The sequence below is a fragment of the Podarcis pityusensis genome, assembly GCF_964106645.2.
Source record: "Podarcis pityusensis genome assembly, chromosome: W".
Classification (NCBI taxonomy): Eukaryota; Metazoa; Chordata; class Lepidosauria; order Squamata; family Lacertidae; genus Podarcis; species Podarcis pityusensis.
In genome coordinates, this window is record NC_138045.1 from 29,298,867 (window position 1) to 29,318,734 (window position 19,868).

Below are 19,868 nucleotides of genomic sequence, written 5' to 3' on the forward strand. Positions count from 1 at the left end.
AGCCATAAGACCTCTGTCTTTGAAGGATTTAACTTCAACCGGCTCCCACGTAACCATCCGGCCACAGCTTCCAAACATCTGATCAGTGTGGTCGGAGCTAAACAGTACAAATTGAGAGCATTTGCAGATTTAGTACTGACGTTACAGGAGCCAGAATCTAGTACCAAAAGGGTTTTAGAACTGATTCAAGAATTTGGTCAGGTTGCAGGATTTAAATTGAACAAGTTAAAAACTAAGGTTTTAGAGAAAAATCTAACACCAATGGAGAGAGAGAGGTTTCAGAATGTGACAGGTTTAACAGTGGTTAAGAAAGTTAAATACCTGGGGATCAACATGACAGCAAAAAATGGGAATTTATTTAAAGATAACTATGAAAAATGTTGGGCTGAAGTGAAGAAAGATCTAGAAATTTGGTCAAATTTGAAGCTTTCACTGCTGGGCTGTATTGCTGCGGTAAAAATGAATGTATTGCCTAGAATGTTGTTTTTGTTTCAAACATTGCAAATTGTGGACAAAATGGATTGTTTCAAGAGGTGGCAGAAAGATATTTCCAGATTTGTCTGGCAGGGCAAGAAGCCCAGAATAAAATTTAAAATACTAATGGATGCAAAGGAAAGAGGTGGATTTGCCCTGCCAGACCTTAAACTTTATTATGAATCAGCAGCTTTTTGCTGGTTGAAAGAATGGCTGCTTCTTGAAAACACTGACATTTTGGATCTAGAAGGTTTTAACAATGTATTTGGATGGCATGATTATCTGTGTTATGATACGGTCAAAGCACATAAAGCATTTAAAAATCATATTGTCAGGAAAGCACTGTTTAATGTTTGGATAAGATACAAGGATTTATTGGAAAACAAAACTCCAAGGTGGCTGTTACCAATGGAAGCGAAAGCCTTGAAAAAGGTCAATATGGAGGTCAAATGGCCGAAATATTGGGAAATTTTGGAACAAGAGGGAGATAGACTGAAATTGCAGAGTTTTGAAAAACTAAAAAACAAAGTGCGAGACTGGCTTCATTATTTTCAGATAATGGAGGCATTCAATTCGGACAAGAAAATTGGCTTCCAGGTGGAAAAATCAAAATTAGAAACAGAACTGTTAGAACCCAAAACTAAGAATTTGTCAAGAATGTATAACTTGCTGCTGAAATGGAACACTCAGGATGAAACGGTGAAATCTGCTATGATTAAATGGGCACAAGACGTTGGACACAACATTATGTTTGCTGACTGGGAACAGTTATGGACCACAGGTATGAAATTTACGGCATGTAATGCCCTAAGAGAGAATATTATGAAAATGATACACAGGTGGTACATAACTCCAGTCAAGCTTGCAAAAATCTACCATTTGCCTGATAATAAATGTTGGAAATGTAAAGAAACTGAAGGTACATTTTTTCACCTTTGGTGGACTTGCCCAAAGATTAAGGCTTTCTGGGAAATGATATATAATGAATTAAAAAAGGTATTTAAATATACCTTCTTGAAGAAACCAGAGGCCTTTCTCCTGGGCATAGTCGGCCAATCGGTGTTAAAAAAGGATAGAACTTTCTTTATGTATGCCACAACAGCAGCAAGAATACTCATCGCAAAGTATTGGAAGACACAAGAGCTACCCACACTGGAGGAATGGCAGATGAAATTGATGGACTATATGGAATTGGCGGAAATGACTGGCAGAATCCGTGACCAGGGAGAAGAGTCGGTGGAAGAAGATTGGAAGAAATTCAAAGATGATTTACAGAAACATTGCAAAATTAATGAATGTTAGAGTGATGTTGGATTGAAGTTAAGTGGCTTCTAGCTGTACAGGTTTTAAAGTTATATATAGATTAGGATTAAGGATTAGGATTAAAAAAGTCAAAAGAAATGGAAAATTGGTTTTTAATAGATTAAAATTTAATGTTATATTATATTAAGATTAAGGATGGGATTAAAAAGGAGGAAAAGGAATTGCTGGACAAACAAATTGAATTGGAATACAAAAGAGGGAGGTATGAGGAGGTCCGGGAAATAAGTAAATGTAAAAGTTGTGCATGAAAAGATGGAATTGTTTTTAACTGTTTTTTCTTTTTCCTTTTTGTATTTTGTATGATGTTTTTTCTTTCTTTTTATTTTTAAATTTCTTTTTTTTATTAAGATGTTTTTTCATGTGAAATTCCAATAAATATCATTTAAAAAAACAAACAAACATCTGATTAGTGTGTCTGGGGCCGAGTCAGGATCGCCATCCATCAAAATATAGAGTTGGGTGTCATCAGCATACTGATGGCAACCCAGCCCAAAACTCCGGACAAGCTGGGCGAGGCGGCACATAAAGATGTTAAAAAGCATCAGGGAGAGTATCGCACCCTGAGGCACTCCACACACCAAGGAGTGGCGCGATGACAATTCCCCCCCAAGCGCCACCGTCTGTCCCCGACCAGAGCGAAACGAGTGTAGCCATTGAAGGACTGTGCCCTGGATCCCCACGTCGGCAAGGCGGTGGTCCAGGAGTTCGTGATCGACCATGTCAAAGGCTGCTGACAGGTCTAGAAGAATCAGCAGCCCTGACCCGCCTCAGTCCAGCTGCCTGAGGAGATCATCTGTTAGGGCGACCAGAGCCGTCTCGGTCCCATGACCAGCGTGGAAGCCGGATTGGAATGGATCGAGAGCCGATGTTTCATCCAGAAACCCACCAAGCTGTTCAGCAACTGCTGTCTCAATCACCTTACCTAGGAATAGAAGATTCGAAACCGGGCGGTAATTGGATAGATCTAAGTGATCTAATGATGTTTTCTTTAAGAGCGGGCGCACCACTGCCTCCTTCAGTTCCCCTGGGAATGTCCCGGTGCCAAGAGACAAATTGATATCCCCCAGGGGGGGCCGCACCTCGTCTGGACACGCTCTAATCAGCCAAGACGGGCACGGGTCGAGAGGACAGGTGGTGGTCTTTCCAGCTCGGAGGAGTCTGTCCACATCGGCTGGGGATATCTGGTCAAAGTGGTCCAATACTGGACCCGAGGACAGTTGATGGGCCTCCAGTTCCTTTATTGTATCCAACTATCCAACTAAAACTATCGCTTTATCCAGGCATCCCCAACCTTCAGACCTCCAGATGTTTTAGACTACAATTCCCATCATCCCTAACCACTGGTCCTGTTAGCTAGGGATCATGGGAGTTGTAGGCCAAAACATCTGAAGGGCCGCAGGTTGGGGGTGCCTGGATCCATCAGTTGCTGGAAGTCGGGGGGGGATGCATACTATTAATAATAATAATGACATTGATGATGCTTCAATTTGAAGAATCGTTGTTAGTTTTGTAATGATTTCCCCATCCTTAATTTCTCTGTAAGCTGCCTGGGAGGAAGGCAGGGTATAGTATAATATATAGACAGACAGACAGATAGATAGATAGATAGATGGATAGATATAGATATAGATATATACACACACATAATAAATATATACATAAAGATACATGATAAATATAGGCATCATATCAATTTATACATAGCAATAACAATAATAGAATAGTGGGCCCAAGAACAATCGTAAGAACAATAACATGATACTGGGCCCAATATAATACAGTCCTTTAAAAGAGGCCCCGTGGATACAGAGTACACATGTTCCACGGGGCCTCTTTTAAAATACTCACCCTGTATATTGTTAATAATAATAATAATAATATCCAGCTTCTTCTTCCTCAGGGTGTGACAGTCCAGAAATGATTGTTTTCCTTATTGTGCTGTCTATTACTATGCTTTGATTTATGCTCTGTAAAATAGGCTCTGAAAATGGTACACTGCCCTGAGATCTTTGGATTAATGGTAGTATATAATAATCATAACATTCTCATAATTATAATATATAATATAATAATTATAATTATTATAATAAGAGATCTAAGTGTGTGTGTGTTCTTCCCCCTGATGGTCTCTCTCTCTCTTTCTTTCCCTGCCCCACAGGGCTGTCATGCAACTTTGAGAGCAACCTGTGAGTCAGCAGAGTATGAATTACATGAACGAAAGCTCTGAAACATAACTTCTTTATTCTCTTACAGCTACTGCAAACTAAAAAATAAACTAAAGACTAAAGGAGGCTTCTGGACTGCATGAGTGTTACAGTTCTTTATGCAGTCATCTTATCTCTACACAGATAACGCTCAGACTCCTACAGAGTCGGGCAGGAGTAGAAGAAGCGATGAGCAGATTCCGCCCCCTGGGTGGTTTGCTGAGCCGGGCGACGGGTTCGAGTGGTGCCTCCGCATCGGCCAGGACCACACGACGGGCAGAGGTAGGAAGATTTGAACCCGAGACCTTCCCTTTCGAAAAGCTAAGGTGCTTCCAGTCCCCCTGGGCTGGTTTGGCAAGGAACAAAGGTTCGCCGTCAAAATTATTCCACTCCCACTGCCAAATCGGGTGAAATTCTGCTGAAAATGTCACTATAAGTTGCGGGAAACGGCTTGCAGCTTTTGAAGGATCTGCTCCTTGCAAAAGAGCAGAAAGCCTGTCAATTTTGAGAAGCCTGATTTGCGATGGGGGTGGAATAATTTTGATTGCAATTTGTGCGCCCAAAGCAGTTCACAGCTCCTGGGGCAAACCTTGACACATCCCAAAAGAGATCTCTTTTTGAGAAATTGAAATGGTTGTTGTGTTTAATTTGATATTATGCTGCCGTTGTTGATTTAAGGTTTTGGTTACAGATGCTCCATCAAATATACTCTTATGTTCCAGTTCCAGATGGGCGGGGTATAAATAATAAATTATTGTTATTGTTATTGTTGTTGTTTGAAGTGAAGGACATGAGGCAGGAGTTGGTAATGCAGGTGAGCTGTGCACAAGCAAGCTGCCAGCTAGCTCTGTGGAGACTCCTTTTATTGACACAATATGCAAACCCAGGCAGATACATTTTGGACTGTGACCTTTACACACCTTCCAGTCCCGAGATCGTGGGGTGGCACAAAGTTATTTTGGCACCTGTTTCCACCGCGTCATTTTCCCCTTGTACAATGTATGACGAAAGAGACAAAGGTCACAGACAGGACTGTTGATTTAAAGCAGAGTCCCGTGCCCAGCGGAAGGATGAGGAGTACGTGCTGCATACTCTTGGTTGCTTTATTTATAGTTCAAAGCTGGTATATTACAGAAAGACATCTTGCCTCTGCCGGAGCAGAAAAATGCATCCTCTCTCCTCAACAGCTCGGAGAGAATCACACAGTGAAACTGCAAAGTACAGTGAAAAACAGGAAACCAGTGTACGTCACATCCAGTCTCCCTTTCCCGTGAGAAACTCCAACAGTACAGACTGTGGAATGTAAACACCTGTCTCGTGACAAGCCCTTTCGCTGCACAGTGAAGGAAAGCAGAAACCAACATCCTCCCCCTTTCTGTGAACATCACTGGGCAGCGTGTTCGTACAATATCAGTACAAACCCAACTTCTGCACATAGGTACAGTGTTGATCCCTTGATACAATCTTGGACAATACATCAGCAGGAATTTCATTACCTGGCATATAGGACACCGTTACGAGTCCCTTCTGAATACATTCCCTAGCATGCTGCAACTTTAATTGCAAGTGCTTCGTGCTTTGCTTACAACCTTCAGACTTCAGCAAAGCCAAACATGCTTTGTTGTCCTGGTAAACCTGGATTGGACATTTGACAGGAATTTTCATATCTTTGCACAATTGTATTAACCATTCACAATCCTTAAGTGAATAAGACAGTGCATTCAGTTCGGCTTCACAAGTACTTAAGCTAACTGTTGTTTGCTTCTTGCATGACCAATCAAACAGACTCTGATTGTACATGTAGCAAACTCCAGACGTACTTTTCCTGTCTGTAGTGTCACTTCCAAAACTTGCATCTGCAAATATCTCAAGACCACCAGACTTCTGATTGTTAAATCTCAGTCTGTAATGCATAGTGCCTTTCAAATACCGCGCTATGCGTTTCAGAGCTTTCCAATCCTTGACACTAGGATTGTTGACTTGTCTGCTTAGCAAATTACAGCTAACAGCAATGTCTGGTCTTGAACATCTGGCAATGAAGTTTAGCTTGCCTAGCACACTTCTGTACAGTGTAGTGTCAGAAAATGCTTCTTCAGTGTCATCTACCTGATAACCTGTTGTCATCGGTGTGTCTACAGGGTTAGCATCCATCAGATTTAGTTTGCTTAACACATCAGCAATTTTCCGTGACTGGTGTACTAGAATATCACCATCTTGATCTCTCTCTATTTCCAGAGATAGGTAGTTGTTTACCTCACCAAGATCTTTCATGTCAAAGTGCTCTTTCAGTTGAGCTAGGGCGTTATTGTACATTGCGACATCTTTCCAAAAGAATAATAAATCATCAACATAAAACAAACAGTACAGTTTCTTTTGCCCCTCCTCTTTGACAAATACACATGGATCAGCTTTCCCTTGCTGAAAACCTAGAGAAAACAATACTTCAGTGAGTTTTGTGTGCCAACACCGTGCACTTTGTTTGAGACCATAAAGGGATTTCTTCAGAGCACAAACAAATCCCTGTTTTACCTGTACGCCATCAGGTGGAAGCATATAAAGTGATTCATCCAGAGATCCGTACAGAAAAGCTGTATTAATATCATGGTGACTAATGTGTAGATTTTCCTCTGCAGCTAGCTTGAGCATAAGCCTAATGCTTTCATATCTCACTGTGGGTGAATAGGTCTCGTGATAGTCTTCACCTGGTACCTGTGCAAAACCTCTGGCTACCAATCTGGCTTTGTGTCTGACTATCTTGCCATTTTGATCTGTCTTCGCTTTGAAGACCCATTTGCTTCCAAGCAGTTTCATTCCTGGAACTACTGGAACTAGCTCCCATGTTTTGTTCCTTTCTAAGGAATCAAGCTCAGCCTTCATGGCATTTAACCATGGCTCAGCTTCCTTTGAATCCAAACCCTGGATGTCTTGGAAACTTGAAGGTTCAAATACCTTCTTGGAGCTTTTAACAGCTGTTACTGCTATCGTAGCAAACTCATCAGCAAATCTCTTTGGAGGTCTGCCTTTTGTGGCTCTTTGTGACCTGCGAATTAGCCTTAAGTCTTCAACACTCTCCTCTTCCTTCTTAGGAGAAAAACGACTTACTGTGAACAATGGTTCCTCCAATTCTTGATCAGAGCTTTCAGAGGGTCGCATAGAGGCTTTCGCACTCTTGAAATCCTCTGAATCACCCGATTCAGTTTCAGATTCAGACTCAGAACCTTCATCAGTGGGTTGTTGTGGTTGCTTTTGACTATCCTCAGTCTCATCACCGTCATCAGGATAACATTGGAAAATTCCCACATTCTCCCCCCACTTTGCATTGTACTCAACACTTCTCGTGAGCTTAATTGTCTTAGAGTCAGTCATCATTATTCTGTAAGACCCTTTCTGATAACCTAGAAAGATACCATGCAATCCACGCTTGTCTAACTTGGAGTTTTGTGGTGAGCGAACCCACATGTCAGAACCAAAAATCTTCATGTGTTTGATGTATGGCTTCTTGCCAAACATCTTCTCATAGGGGGTACAACCAATCGCTGAAGATAACCTGCGATTGTAACTGTAAACAAAACACGAGAGAGATTCGGCCCAATAACTCTCTGGAAGATTGGCATCATGCAGCAAGGTTTTTAACCCTTGAAGCAATGTCTGATTTGCCCGTTCCGCAAGTCCATTCTGCCATGGCGAGCGAGGACTAGACAAATCGTGTTGAATTCCTTTCTCAGTCAGAAAAGCTTCAAACTGCTGAGAAGTGAATTCTCCCCCGCGATCAGTGAAAAGAGTCTTTATCTTCTTACCATGCACATTTTCCAACCAAGCACAGAATTCCTTGAACCTAGGAAAAGCCTCTGATTTGTGCTTGAGATTGTACACAAAAATATATCTAGAAAATGCATCAATGAGAACCATGAAGTACCTATTTCCACCCAAAGAGGGCGCTAGTGGTCCAACCAAATCAGCATGAACAACCTGGTATGGTTCTGTAGCTTGCCTACTAGACACCTTACCTTTCGCAGCCATTTTCACCTTGTTTGCTGCGCATGCTTTGCACTTCATGTGGTACCTGCAGGGTTTAATAGTCATACCTTCAACCAAGGCAGGCATTTTAGATACTGCCTCAAAATGCAAATGACCAAATTTTCTATGAAAATCGTGAATACATTCTGCATGCAAACTTTTGTTAGAACCTGCAATGCAACAAGTGTCATCCTTTTCAACATCATCATAATACAAAACAAACAAACGATCAACATATTCAGCATGCAATACATAATCATTTTTCTTTGTGATGATGCACTTCTTGTTCTTGAAGGAAACGTCAATGTTCCGCTCATTCAGCTGTCCAACGCTGAGCAGATTATGCTTGGCGTCTGGCACGTAAAGCACATTCTGTATCGATAAGTCCAAACTGTGAAGAACAACAGTTCCGTAGCCTTTACTGGGAATAGTGTGGTCATCCGCCTGGTGAATCGCACCTTCCTGCGGTGTAAAAGACACAAACAGTCTCTTATCGTTGCACATGTGGTGGGTTGCCGCTGAATCAACAACGAAGAAAGATCTAGACGTCTTCTGGACCTCTGCAACCTTTGGAGTGAAGCGTGAAACCATAGCCTTGTGCTGCGTTGTCCTAGACACCGGACCTTTGCCTTTGCCTCGGCCTTTTCCGCGCGATGAGCTTTCGCTGCGCTGCTCTGTCTTGGCCCTGGGATATCTGCATTCCCTCTTCATATGGCCTAGACGTCCACACGAGTAGCATTTCACTGCCTTCAAAGCTTTGGCGCCATCTGGTGGTTCCACTGCAGTATGGGACGACGTCTGTGAAGACTCCCCCTTGCCCATGCAGCTAGCACCCCGGCGATCTGCTTCATTTAATATCACGGCAGTAACAAAGTCCACTGTCAGCTGAGCGGTTGGCTGCACAGCAATCTGGGTTGCAACAGACTCCCAACCTGAACCCAAAGATTGTAGTATCATGAAAGAATACACAGCCTCTGGAAAGTTGAGTCCTCTCTGTTGCAGCTCATGTCTCAGATTTTGCATCTCCATCAGATGTAAACGCACATCTCCACCTTCAGCAAGAGCCATATTATGCAGCTTGTTAAAGTAAAACATAGTGGACCCAGCTTCTGTCCTTAAGTGAGCTTCTCTCAAAGCGTCCCAAATTTCTCTGGCTGAGGTCTTATCACGCAATAGACAGAGCTCTTCTGGGGATACTATCAATGTAAGAGTTCCCCTTGCTTTGGAATCCTTAGCTTCCCATGCATCTGTAACTGGAACTGGGGGGGTTTCTGTAATCACCTCAAACAAACCCTCTTTCCGCAGAATAGCCTCTGCATACAGAACCCAGTCCGCGTAATTTTTCTTGTTGAGCTTAGGAATCCCACAAGCATCCTGAAGGGCCATCATGACTCTGGCATTAGCCTTCAGCGTCATATATGCTGCTTTAAATCTTGCTGCGTCACTGCTGCAGCTGCTTTATTCCAAAAGCGCACTTAAAAGTTACTTTCGATTTCCCCAGCATAGTGACTTGTGCCTGGGAGCCTTTTGCCTATTCCCGGCAAAACGGCTTTGAAAGTTCAAAGTCCAGCCATAAAGCCATTAACTAGAAGCTGGCAGGCTGCCCGGAGCAGTAGCACATACCTCATCAATCACTTTTACGCGCAGAGCAGATTCCGATCCGATCTGTCCCTCTGCATTCCGATCCTTTGCCGGCACTCCGATTCGACTTCTGGAGCCCATAACCACGTGTTGATTTAAAGCAGAGTCCCGTGCCCAGCGGAAGGATGAGGAGTACGTGCTGCATACTCTTGGTTGCTTTATTTATAGTTCAAAGCTGGTATATTACAGAAAGACATCTTGCCTCTGCCGGAGCAGAAAAATGCATCCTCTCTCCTCAACAGCTCGGAGAGAATCACACAGTGAAACTGCAAAGTACAGTGAAAAACAGGAAACCAGTGTACGTCACATCCAGTCTCCCTTTCCCGTGAGAAACTCCAACAGTACAGACTGTGGAATGTAAACACCTGTCTCGTGACAAGCCCTTTCGCTGCACAGTGAAGGAAAGCAGAAACCAACAAGGACATGGCAGACTACTGAGACCGCAAAAGATTAGACAGAGGGCAAGATGCTCAGACAGCTGTGGCCTTATCTGTGAGGGGAGTGTGTTCCGCACCCCAAGGTCACGCGTGCAGACAGCTGAGGCTGCCTGTGGGTGGGAGTGTGCTCCACAACCCAGCGATCATTCCTACAGCTCCCCTTTTCTATCTATCTGAGCGTAGATCCCAAGTCCGCCTGTGTGCTGTGTGTGGAGCTGGGCATAATCCAAATTGGAGGAGTTCATAATGCCGGGAACCAGGCGTCAAAGCCAGATATGATCAGAAGCAGAGAGGGCCATGACGCGGGGACTGGAGCGAACTTTGCAGAGTTGTAAAACAGTGGGAATACATTGCATACACAACAGCAGCAAATAAGGCAGGCTATAATCATAACAGCATAGGCGAAAACTTGTTTGAGCCGTAGAAGATCAGGAAGTAAGTTAGTGAGCCAGTTCCGCAGTTCATCAAAGCCTTCGTTGGCAAAAGCACCCATAACATGAAAAGAAACAGCATGGAGTTGGCAGTAAGTTGGTAAAATATGTTGCAGCAATTGGTGAGTTTAATGTCTCTGGTTGCTCAGGCTTGAGGGAGCTGATGTTGTCCAGCGGGAACAAGGGCTTGATGTCACCCCAAGTGACTGAAGCGGCTTCTTCCCGGTCTGCACTTGGCGGTACTAAATCTCTCTCAGGTGGTGCTTTACTGGCATCTCCTGTAGTGTTATGTACTGAGTGAATAGGATCCAAAATGCAGCAGTCTGATTGGTCCTAGAAAAATAGGATTCAGAATGCAGCAGTCTGATTGGTCCTAGAACACTGCAGCAGTATGATTGGTCTGCAGGAGCCACCCAATCCAGCTCCTGATGGAAGTGAATCCACAACCTGATTGGCCTACAGGAGAATTGCGGAATTAGCCAATCACGTGCAGCCCACTGTGTAAATAATGTATATAAAACAGATACTTTGAGGGGACATTCATTCCTCCTCACCACTATGAGCTGAATAAAGAGCATGAAATCCACTCTCAACTCAGAGTATATTTCATGTAGAAAGCTGCAAGTTTGGAGTCGGATTGGTCATGCCATGATGCCAGACCATGCTGGAGAGCGAGTCGCACACACCAAATTGGAACTCATAACAGACCTGTAGGGGTAGAAATAAAGCATAGCCCCGCCCCCAGGTGATCAGGGGCCACAAGGCCATGCCACTTCAGGTCCGCTGCAGATCCAGTAGCTGTTGATAAAAAAGGTTGTTAGCTCGAGGTCCTTGGATTTGTGGAGATGTCTGTCTGCAGGTGCAAGCCTGTCTGAATTAAAAGCAAGATGGTTAATTGAAAACAGCAAAGTGTTTAATTTACACTGGATGTTGCCTAGGGTCCTGAACTTCTCCCCATACATCATGATATTTATCAATAGTGAATGAATAATAGTAAATATTGGTGATAATGTGAGGTTTGGTGGTTATAGGGTTAACCTCTATGTGTCCTGCATCTGGGGAGGAGCTTCCCACATCCGGGGAATTCCACATTCTTTGTGTGATAGTTTCACTTCTGACCAGAGAAGTCAGAGATACACACTATGGCGCCGGTCTCTGACGGAATTGCTTGTATTATCTGTCCGATGTAAATAAAAGCTGTTTAGTTAGCAAGAAACAGCGTATGGACTTTTCTCTTCAATCACACATCAAGTACACGCTGCCGCTCCGGTGCTGACCCTGAGAATTCTGGCACAGGGAAACGTGCCGGACCCGGGCAGTTATTCAACAGGTTATGGAAGGCCCAGGCTACGTTTGTGCTGAGTGTGAGAAGGAAACAAAGCAGAGTCCAGCTCTGAGATCCGGCCTGCTGTTGTTGAAGGGACAGAGGCGGTCGTGATTTCACTGGTGAAAGTGGAGCTTGCTGCAGGAAGCATCTTTGAAGCAACCGGCCTGCAGAAGAGTGAGTAAGCTATAGCCCCGGGGAAATGGCGCAGCAGCAAAAGCAATCACATGAGACTTTTAATGTTTCTTTTGAGCGATTGAATGGCCATAATTGGGAAGATTGGTCCAGGAGGATCAGATATTGGCTGATGGGCAAACAACTCTGGGAGTGCACCCAAAATGAGCTGCCAGGGGCTGCTGCTGGGGCAAATGCTGCTGAGCTTGAGAGGGTGAATGCCGCTGTTAAAAAGGACCAGAAAGCTATGTCCCATATTGTGATGGCCCTTGAGGCTTCTCAGTTGCCTCACATCGATGGATTAATGAGTTGCCATGGGATTTGGTCAGGGTTCATCAAAGGACCACTGCGTGGTGCCAAGATTCATGTGATACGCTCTCTGTTTGAGAAGAGGCTGTCTCCAGGGGAATCGGTACGTGATCACATTGCAAAGATGCTGACCATTTTCACTAAGCTGCGTCAGCTGAATGTACCTTTTCCTGATGAGCTAAAGGCATACACACTGCTGAGCTCTTTGGACAGGAGTTATGAGAACCTGGTTCTGACGATGGAAGTTATGCCTCCGGACCTGCTCACGATTGAATATATTAGTGGGAGATTGATTGATGAACAGGAAAAAAGACTGAGAGCTGGGCAAGAAAATGCAGACTGTACCCCAAAAGGGAGTGGGGGGGCGGCAAGAAGCAATGAGGACTCTGTAAAGGCTTTTGCTATGAAACACTGCTATCGCTGTGGCTCCCCCTCACATCTTGTGAGAGACTGCCCAGCAGAGGCTCAGGAGGCCAAGGCCAGAGGCTCGGGAATGCAGATAAGGGACTCTTCCATGGCAGTGAGGCATGGGAAGATTTCCAAAGGCTCCACTCGAGTTGAAAGCAAAGAGAAGCCTTCCCAGTATCATCTTGCAGCTTCCATGGCAATTGTTAAAGGCTGTAAACAGGAAGCTGGGCTGACTTTCGTTGTGGACAGTGTAGCAACTCACTCTTATTTCCATCTGCTGGGCTTCTTCAGAATTTCAAGGCTGTAAAAGGTGGACGATCTGTCACGGTGGCAGATGGAAGAAGACGTTCCCTGACCATGTCTGGGACTTTGTACTGTCCGTTCTTGGAGCATGAGATTCAAGCTTATGTGGTTCCAGAGATGTCCAGTTGTCTTTTGTCTGTCTCTGCATTAGTAGCTGATGGTTTCAGCGTTCGTTTTGAGAATAACATGTGTTCTTTTTCCAGGGATGGGAAACACCTGTTCAGTGTTGAATGCAAGAATAGGCTGTTCGTGGTTGAAATACCTATTGCAGATGACTGTCCCACTGAGGTAACACAGGTGCAGTGTGCGAATGTCCCACCACATGATGGGTGTGCCCACTTATGGCACAGATGATTGGCACAACTGAATTGGAATTATGTCAAGAAGGCCCCAGGGTGCACAGAGGGGTGCAAAATGAAGGGATGTGATAAGTTTTTAGATTGCAGAGCCTGTAAGCAATCCAAGGTAAAAATGTGCACATATCCCAAGTTTAGCAGAGAGAAAAGCAGGCCTTTTGAGCTAGTGCATGCAGATTTGTGTGGCTCTATGCCAGTAGCCAGTCTGGGTGGCTCAAAATTTATTTTGCTTCTTTTGGATGATTCTTCGAAGAACTCTTGGGTTTTCTCGATTAAGCACAAAGGGGAAGCTGCTGCATTGATAAAAGACTGGATAGCAGCTGTAGAATTGAAATTCTCTGCTAAAGTCAGAAGCTTTCAGAGTGATAGGGGGCGGAGTTTACTGGGTCTGTGCTGCAGAATTTCTTCCACCAGAAGGGGATAAGTCACAGGCTGACAGCACCACACAGTCATCAGCAGAATGGTGTTACTGAACGCAAGAACAGAACACTACAAGAGGCTGTGGCTGCTATGCTGTTTGATTCTGGACTCCCACAACACTATTGGGCTGAGGCCTGGAAATCTGCTTCTTTTGTGCAGAATCGTGTTTTTAATTCTGTTGTAGGGGACATGCCCTATGTTATTCTGCACGGTAAGAAGCCCAAGGTGCATTTCCTCCGTGTTTTTGGCTGTGAGGCTTGGGTTCTTATACCAAAGGCCAAACGCAGAAAGGGTGACCCAAGGTCCAAGAAGATGCTTTTTGTTGGGTATGAACCAGGGACCAAGGGGTGGAAATTTGTCTATCCTGATGGCAACCAGTCCCGGCTGCTTGTAAGCAGCAGTGCTGAGTTTTGTGAGCAAAGTGGGTGGACACACATACATGGTAACCCAGATATTCTTTCAGAAAGGTTTCTTGACTCAGATGATGATGAGGAGGTGGAGACTGAACCTGCTGCTGAGGAATGGAGTCCAGAGCGGGAGCAACCTAGCACCTGTCCTAAAACTCTCAAGACAGAGCCAAAGAGTGAGCCATCCTCACCCACAGGTCCAGCTGTAAGGTTCAAAAGACGCAGCAGGTCAGAGGGGGAGCTCTCTGACACTGGGGATGGTCTAGCTGGCCGTAGTGGGTCAGAGGGGGTACCAGAGCTCACACTGAGATCAAACCGAACCACGAAGGGTAAACCGCCTGACAGCTTTGAGACCACAAGTGTGTGTGTTGAGTTTGAGGTCAAGGGGCAAGGCATTGTTTGGTGGTTGCATAAATCGATCTATGGGTTGAGGCAATCGGCCAGAAATTGGAACATGTGTCTGAATGAAGCCTTAGAGAAGCTAGGTTTCAAGAGAAGTCTTGCTGATAGCTGCCTGTACCTTAAGGGGTCAGGTGAGTCACAGGAGATGCTCTTGATCTTTGTTGATGATATAGTCCATGTATCAAAGACACGTAGACAGGTGGAGAAGTTTGCCAAAGAGCTTGGTAAATGGTTCAAGCTCAAGAACCTGGGTGCAGTAGATAGCTAGAACTGAGGATGGTAGCTTCTTGCTCAGTCAGAAAGGCAAGATTGAGCAACTGCTTGAGAAGTTCAGAATGTCTGAATGTGCAGGGGTCAGGACACCCATGGAGACCAGCTACGTGAAAGACAGTCAGCAAGTAGAACGCACAGTGTTCGAAAATGCTGAGCTCTTTCAGTCAACTCTGGGTAGTCTGTTGTATCTGTCCCAGTGGAGCAGACCTGACATAGCGTTTGCTACCAATCTGCTCAGCCGGGGAGCTACAAGCCCAAGCGTACAAGCCTGAAATGGTGTCAAGCGGGTGCTGCGTGTCAGGGAACTGCCATCGGAAGGAAGGGAAGTGAAAGGGCTCACACAGGTTGGGAGAGACTCAGCAGCTGAAGAGGGAACCAGTAGGGGGAGAGGAGCTGAGCTGAGGGAAAGTGAGCTGGAGGGATGGCTCAGAGACACTTCCAGCGAAAACAGTGGGGAGGTTTCAGGACCTCCTGTAGGGACACCCACTCCTCGCCGGAAACTGTCACGCAGAGAGTCCAGAAGACGTGTTTCCGTTAAGGAGCTTTTATGTTGGAAGCGATTCCGAAAGCAACCACTGTCGGAATCTGCCAGCGACTGACGGAGCCATGTTTAAGGGGCTCCGTTACAGACAGAGGTTTGCAAACTTGACCAAACTCTGAGGGACTAGGATTTTACACACAAGCAGCTCATCGTCCCATCACAGCATTCCGACAGTCTCCGTGAGCAGCTTGTGCAGGAGAAGGCATCATGAGCAACCCAGCCGGAACCGGAGAAGCAGGAGCTGGAGCGGGTCCAAGCCTGGAAGAAAGGTACCGGGTGTTGGAGGTCCAGCTAGCGCTGCAGACGGCGAGGCTTGAGGAGAGGAGGGCTCAGGATGCAGACAAAAAGGGGAAAGACACCCAGCTCGTCAGAAAGGTACCAGGATTGGTGCAGAAGTTTGGGGGGGAGCCCAAAGACTATCATGGCTTTCGGACAGAGATGCAATATGCCCTCAATCTGCAGTTTGATGAATTCCCTGACGAGGAATCACGAGTGGCTTTCGTGATTGGGCATCTTGAAAAGGGGGCGAGAGACTGGGTTAGACCCCTGATGGCAGCGAATAGTGACGTCCTAAAGGACACGATGAAGTTCTTTCGCGCCATGGATCTGATGTTTTCCAGCGATATTGAACAGGGAGTGGTCCGCAGACAGTTAATGGCTTGCAAACAGGGGAGCCGATCTGTCCGTGAGTACTGGACTGAGTTCACCATGTTGATCCATAAATTGGGGTGGGATCTATCGGCGGAACCCATTCAAATGCTCTTTGAAGAAGGGCTTTCTTCGGCTGTGAAAGACGAACTTTCCCGGGCGCCCAGGGCGGAGTCTATGGACCAGCTGACCAAATCAGCGCTGACCATAGGAGCGCGCCAGGAGGCGAGAGCATTGGAGAGGCGGGAAGGGAAGGGGGAACGTTGGAAGGAGTTCCGCATTCCAGACATTCCAGAGCCAACTTTCCCGCCGGCAGAGCCGATGGAAATCGGAACAGCGCGCGCGCGCGCAGTTTCAAAGCCCAGTGAGGGGGGAAAGAAGGAGGGAAAAGGCGCCCGGAAATGCTATCTCTGCCAACAGCCAGGTCACTTTGCCAGAGTCTGCCCCCAGAGGAAGGAATGGCAAGGGATGGTAGGAGCTGTGGAGGGAAGAGAGGAAGAAATACCGAAGCAAGTAAAAGCCAACGCCTGGCTGCCACCGTCGGGGCACAGCAGCCAGGCCAAAGAGCAGTGAAAGTGCCCACGCCAGAACCTCCTAAACCCGCCCTAGTGATAGAAGTGGCGCTAGAGCTGCCAAACGGACACCCTCTAAAGATAAAGGCGCTGTTGGACTCAGGCAGCTCCTGCAATTTCATGAGCAAAGAGTTTGCAGCTGAACACCAGATACAGACGATCCCTTTAAGCAACCCCCTGCAGGTGACCACGATCGATGGCAGGGAGCTGTTGGGAGGAGAAGTCAGCTTGCAGACCGTCCCAATGATAATGAAGGTGGCAAGGCACACCGAACTGATAGCGTTTAATGTGGCCACCTTGGGAGGAGCTCCCATTATATTGGGGATGAGCTGGCTAGCGTTACATGATCCGCTGGTGGGCTGGCATCAGAGAGTGGTTTCTTTTGGTTCAGCACATTGCTTAGAACACTGCAAAGAGGGAAAGGGTTTGGCAGGGGCCCAAGCCACCCTAGCAGGGACTGAAGTAACGGAGAACGTGAAGGTACCACGACAATACGCAGATCTCCGCGACGTCTTCAGCGAAAGGGAAGCTGACCAACTACCCCCGCATAGACCCTTTGACTGTCAAATCAATTTACTCCCTGGGGCACAGCTCCCTGTAGGCAAGCTGTACGCCATGTCAGACAGAGAGATGCAGGAGCTAAGAGAGTTCATTGACAAGAACCTGAAGAGAGGGTTCATCAGAGAGTCCAGGGCGGTGGGGGGCAGCCCAGTGTTTTTTGTGGATAAAAAAAACACGAACAAGCCGAGGCTTGTGTGTGACTTCAGGGCCTTAAATGCAGTGTCAGAACCAGTGGCTTTCCCTATGCCCAGGATTGACGACATTTTGACAAGGGTCAGGAAGGGAAAGATTTTTACTAAACTGGACCTAAGGGGGGCGTACAACCTGATACGAATAAGGAAGGGGGATGAATGGAAAACCACCATGTTCACCCCTTTGGGGGCATTTGAATATTTAGTTATGCCCTTCGGCCTACAAGGAGGCTCCGCGTGCTTTCAATCGTTTATGAACCACGTCCTGGGGCCTTTGCTTTACAAGAATTGTGTGGCCTTCTTAGACGACGTGTTGGTGTATTCTGAGAATGAGGAGCAGCATGTGAGAGACGTCAGAGAAGTGTTGAGCAGGCTGCAAGCCAACCAGCTGTGGGTGAAACTGGAGAAGTGTCAGTTTCATACCAAGGAGGTGGAATTCCTGGGGTATCGCCTGTCAGACAAGGGATTGGCCATGGATCCCGGCAAGGTCCAGGCGGTGCTGGAATGGAAAACACCCAAAACAAGGAAGGATGTGCAGAGGTTCCTAGGATTTGGGAACTTCTATCGTAAGTTCATCCGAAACTTTGCCCACCTGATGGCGCCCATTACGGACTGTCTCAGCAGTAAGAAGAAGTTCGTTTGGACTGAGGAGGCGGAGCGAGCATTTGAGGAACTAAAAAGGGCCTTCGCCTCGGAACAACAACTCCTGCATGTGGATTTACAAAAACCGATGAGAGTGGAAACTGACGCATCAGACAGAGCGATTGGGGCGGTGCTTCTGCAGCCAGGGAAGGAGGAGTCAGAGTGGAGACCGTGTGCCTTTTTTTCGCGAAAGCTGAACAAATCCGAGAGGAACTACACGGTGTATGACCGAGAACTACTAGCCATTCATGAGGCGTTCCGGAGATGGAGGCACCTGCTAATTGGCGCACAACATAAGGTGCAAGTGTGCACTGACCACAAGAACCTAGAGTATTGGAGGACGGCACGAGTGCTCAACCAACGGCAAGTGAGATGGGCCCAGGAGTTCTCCAAATTTAACTTTGAGATTTGTTACGTGCCAGGCCCAGAGAACATTAGGGCGGACGCTCTCTCACGCAAACCTGAATATTTGGAGGGGGAGGGAGCACCCGAAGAGAGACATGTCATTCCAGAGGACCGCTGGGTGTGTGGGGCGGCATTGGTGGGACAAAGAGAACTGGTAGAGGAAACAGAGAATGATGAATACGCCCAGAATAAGCTCAGAGGTCTTAGGGGTGAGGGAGAGGAACCAGGGGGTTTCGAGGAAAGAAATGGAGCTTTGTATTACAAAGGGGCACTGTATATCCCTGAAGGAGACTTAAGGGGGAGGGTACTCAAGCAGTTGCACGACAGCCCCACGGCGGGGCATTTTGGACAACACAAAACCATGTGGTTGGTCACCAGGGAATTTTGGTGGCCTAAGGTGAGGGAAGATGTACGGGAGTATGTAAGAGGGTGTGAGCAATGCCAGCGAGCCAAAGGGGAGAGGCGGGCACCGGCGGGGCTATTAGAACCCTTACCAACCCCAGAACGACCTTGGGAGGCAGTGTCGATAGATTTTATGACTGATCTGCCGAAGTCCAAGGGGAAAACAGCCATCATGGTGGTGGTAGACCTACTAACAAAGATGTGCCACTTTGTAGCCTGCTCGCATGCAGTCACGGCGGAAGAGACAGCGAAGTTATTTGTAGAACACATTTTTAGGTTGCACGGGTGCCATTGAGGGTGGTCTCAGACCGAGGAAAACAATTTACTTCCAGGTTCTGGAGGAAGCTCATGAGCTTACTGCAGGTGGAGGTCAACTTTTCGACTGCCCGGCACCCTGAAACCAACGGGCAGGCGGAAAGAGCAAACGGTGTCCTCCAGCAATACCTGAGGTGTTATGTCAATGACAGAGAGAATGACTGGGTAGAAAAGTTGGCGCTGGCGGAATTTGCCTACAACAATGCCGAGAATGTGTCCACAGGGATGAGCCCCTTCTTGGCTAATTATGGGTGTCATCCCAGGGGTTTCCCAGGGGGAGAAGGGGAGAGATGGAGCGTCCCGGCAGCCGAGCATTTTGTAGAAGAAATGGAAGCAATCCATCGTCAGCTCCAACTCAACTTAGAAAGGGCGAAGGAAGAATACAAGAGGCAGGCAGACAAGAACCGAAGGGAAGGTGAAACCATAAGGGTGGGAGATAGGGTGTGGCTGTCAACCCAAGGGTTGCCGTTCAAAGGAGGTTGTAAGAAATTAAGACCCAGGAGATTGGGTCCCTTTGAGGTCATTCAACAGGTCAACCCAGTGGCTTTCAGGCTCCGGTTACCCAACCACATGAAACTGCACCCAGTATTTCACAGGTCGTTACTGTCACCGTATGAGGGGGGACGAGAAGGGATGGCCACTCGGGGACCGGTCATAGAAGAAAGGGAATGCAGCAGCCATGTGGCAG

General features: G+C 46.5%; 3 long non-coding RNA genes across 3 annotated transcripts in view; 2 read left to right on the plus strand and 1 right to left on the minus strand.

The window, feature by feature from the left end:
• LOC308467833 overlaps nt 1–10,030 on the plus strand; it is a 220,708-nt gene extending 210,678 nt beyond the window's left edge. Inside the window, exons 2-3 of the long non-coding RNA XR_013981328.1 lie at nt 5,032–5,206; nt 9,934–10,030. This is a non-coding gene — a long non-coding RNA (uncharacterized lncRNA). The remainder of the gene's footprint in view (nt 1–5,031; nt 5,207–9,933) is intronic.
• LOC308467840 overlaps nt 1–19,868 on the plus strand; it is a 788,853-nt gene that overhangs the window by 611,529 nt on the left and 157,456 nt on the right. The gene's annotated exons all lie outside the window — the stretch shown is intronic.
• LOC308467825 overlaps nt 9,802–19,868 on the minus strand; it is a 411,166-nt gene continuing 401,099 nt past the window's right edge. Inside the window, exon 2 of the long non-coding RNA XR_013981320.1 lies at nt 9,802–10,007. This is a non-coding gene — a long non-coding RNA (uncharacterized lncRNA). The remainder of the gene's footprint in view (nt 10,008–19,868) is intronic.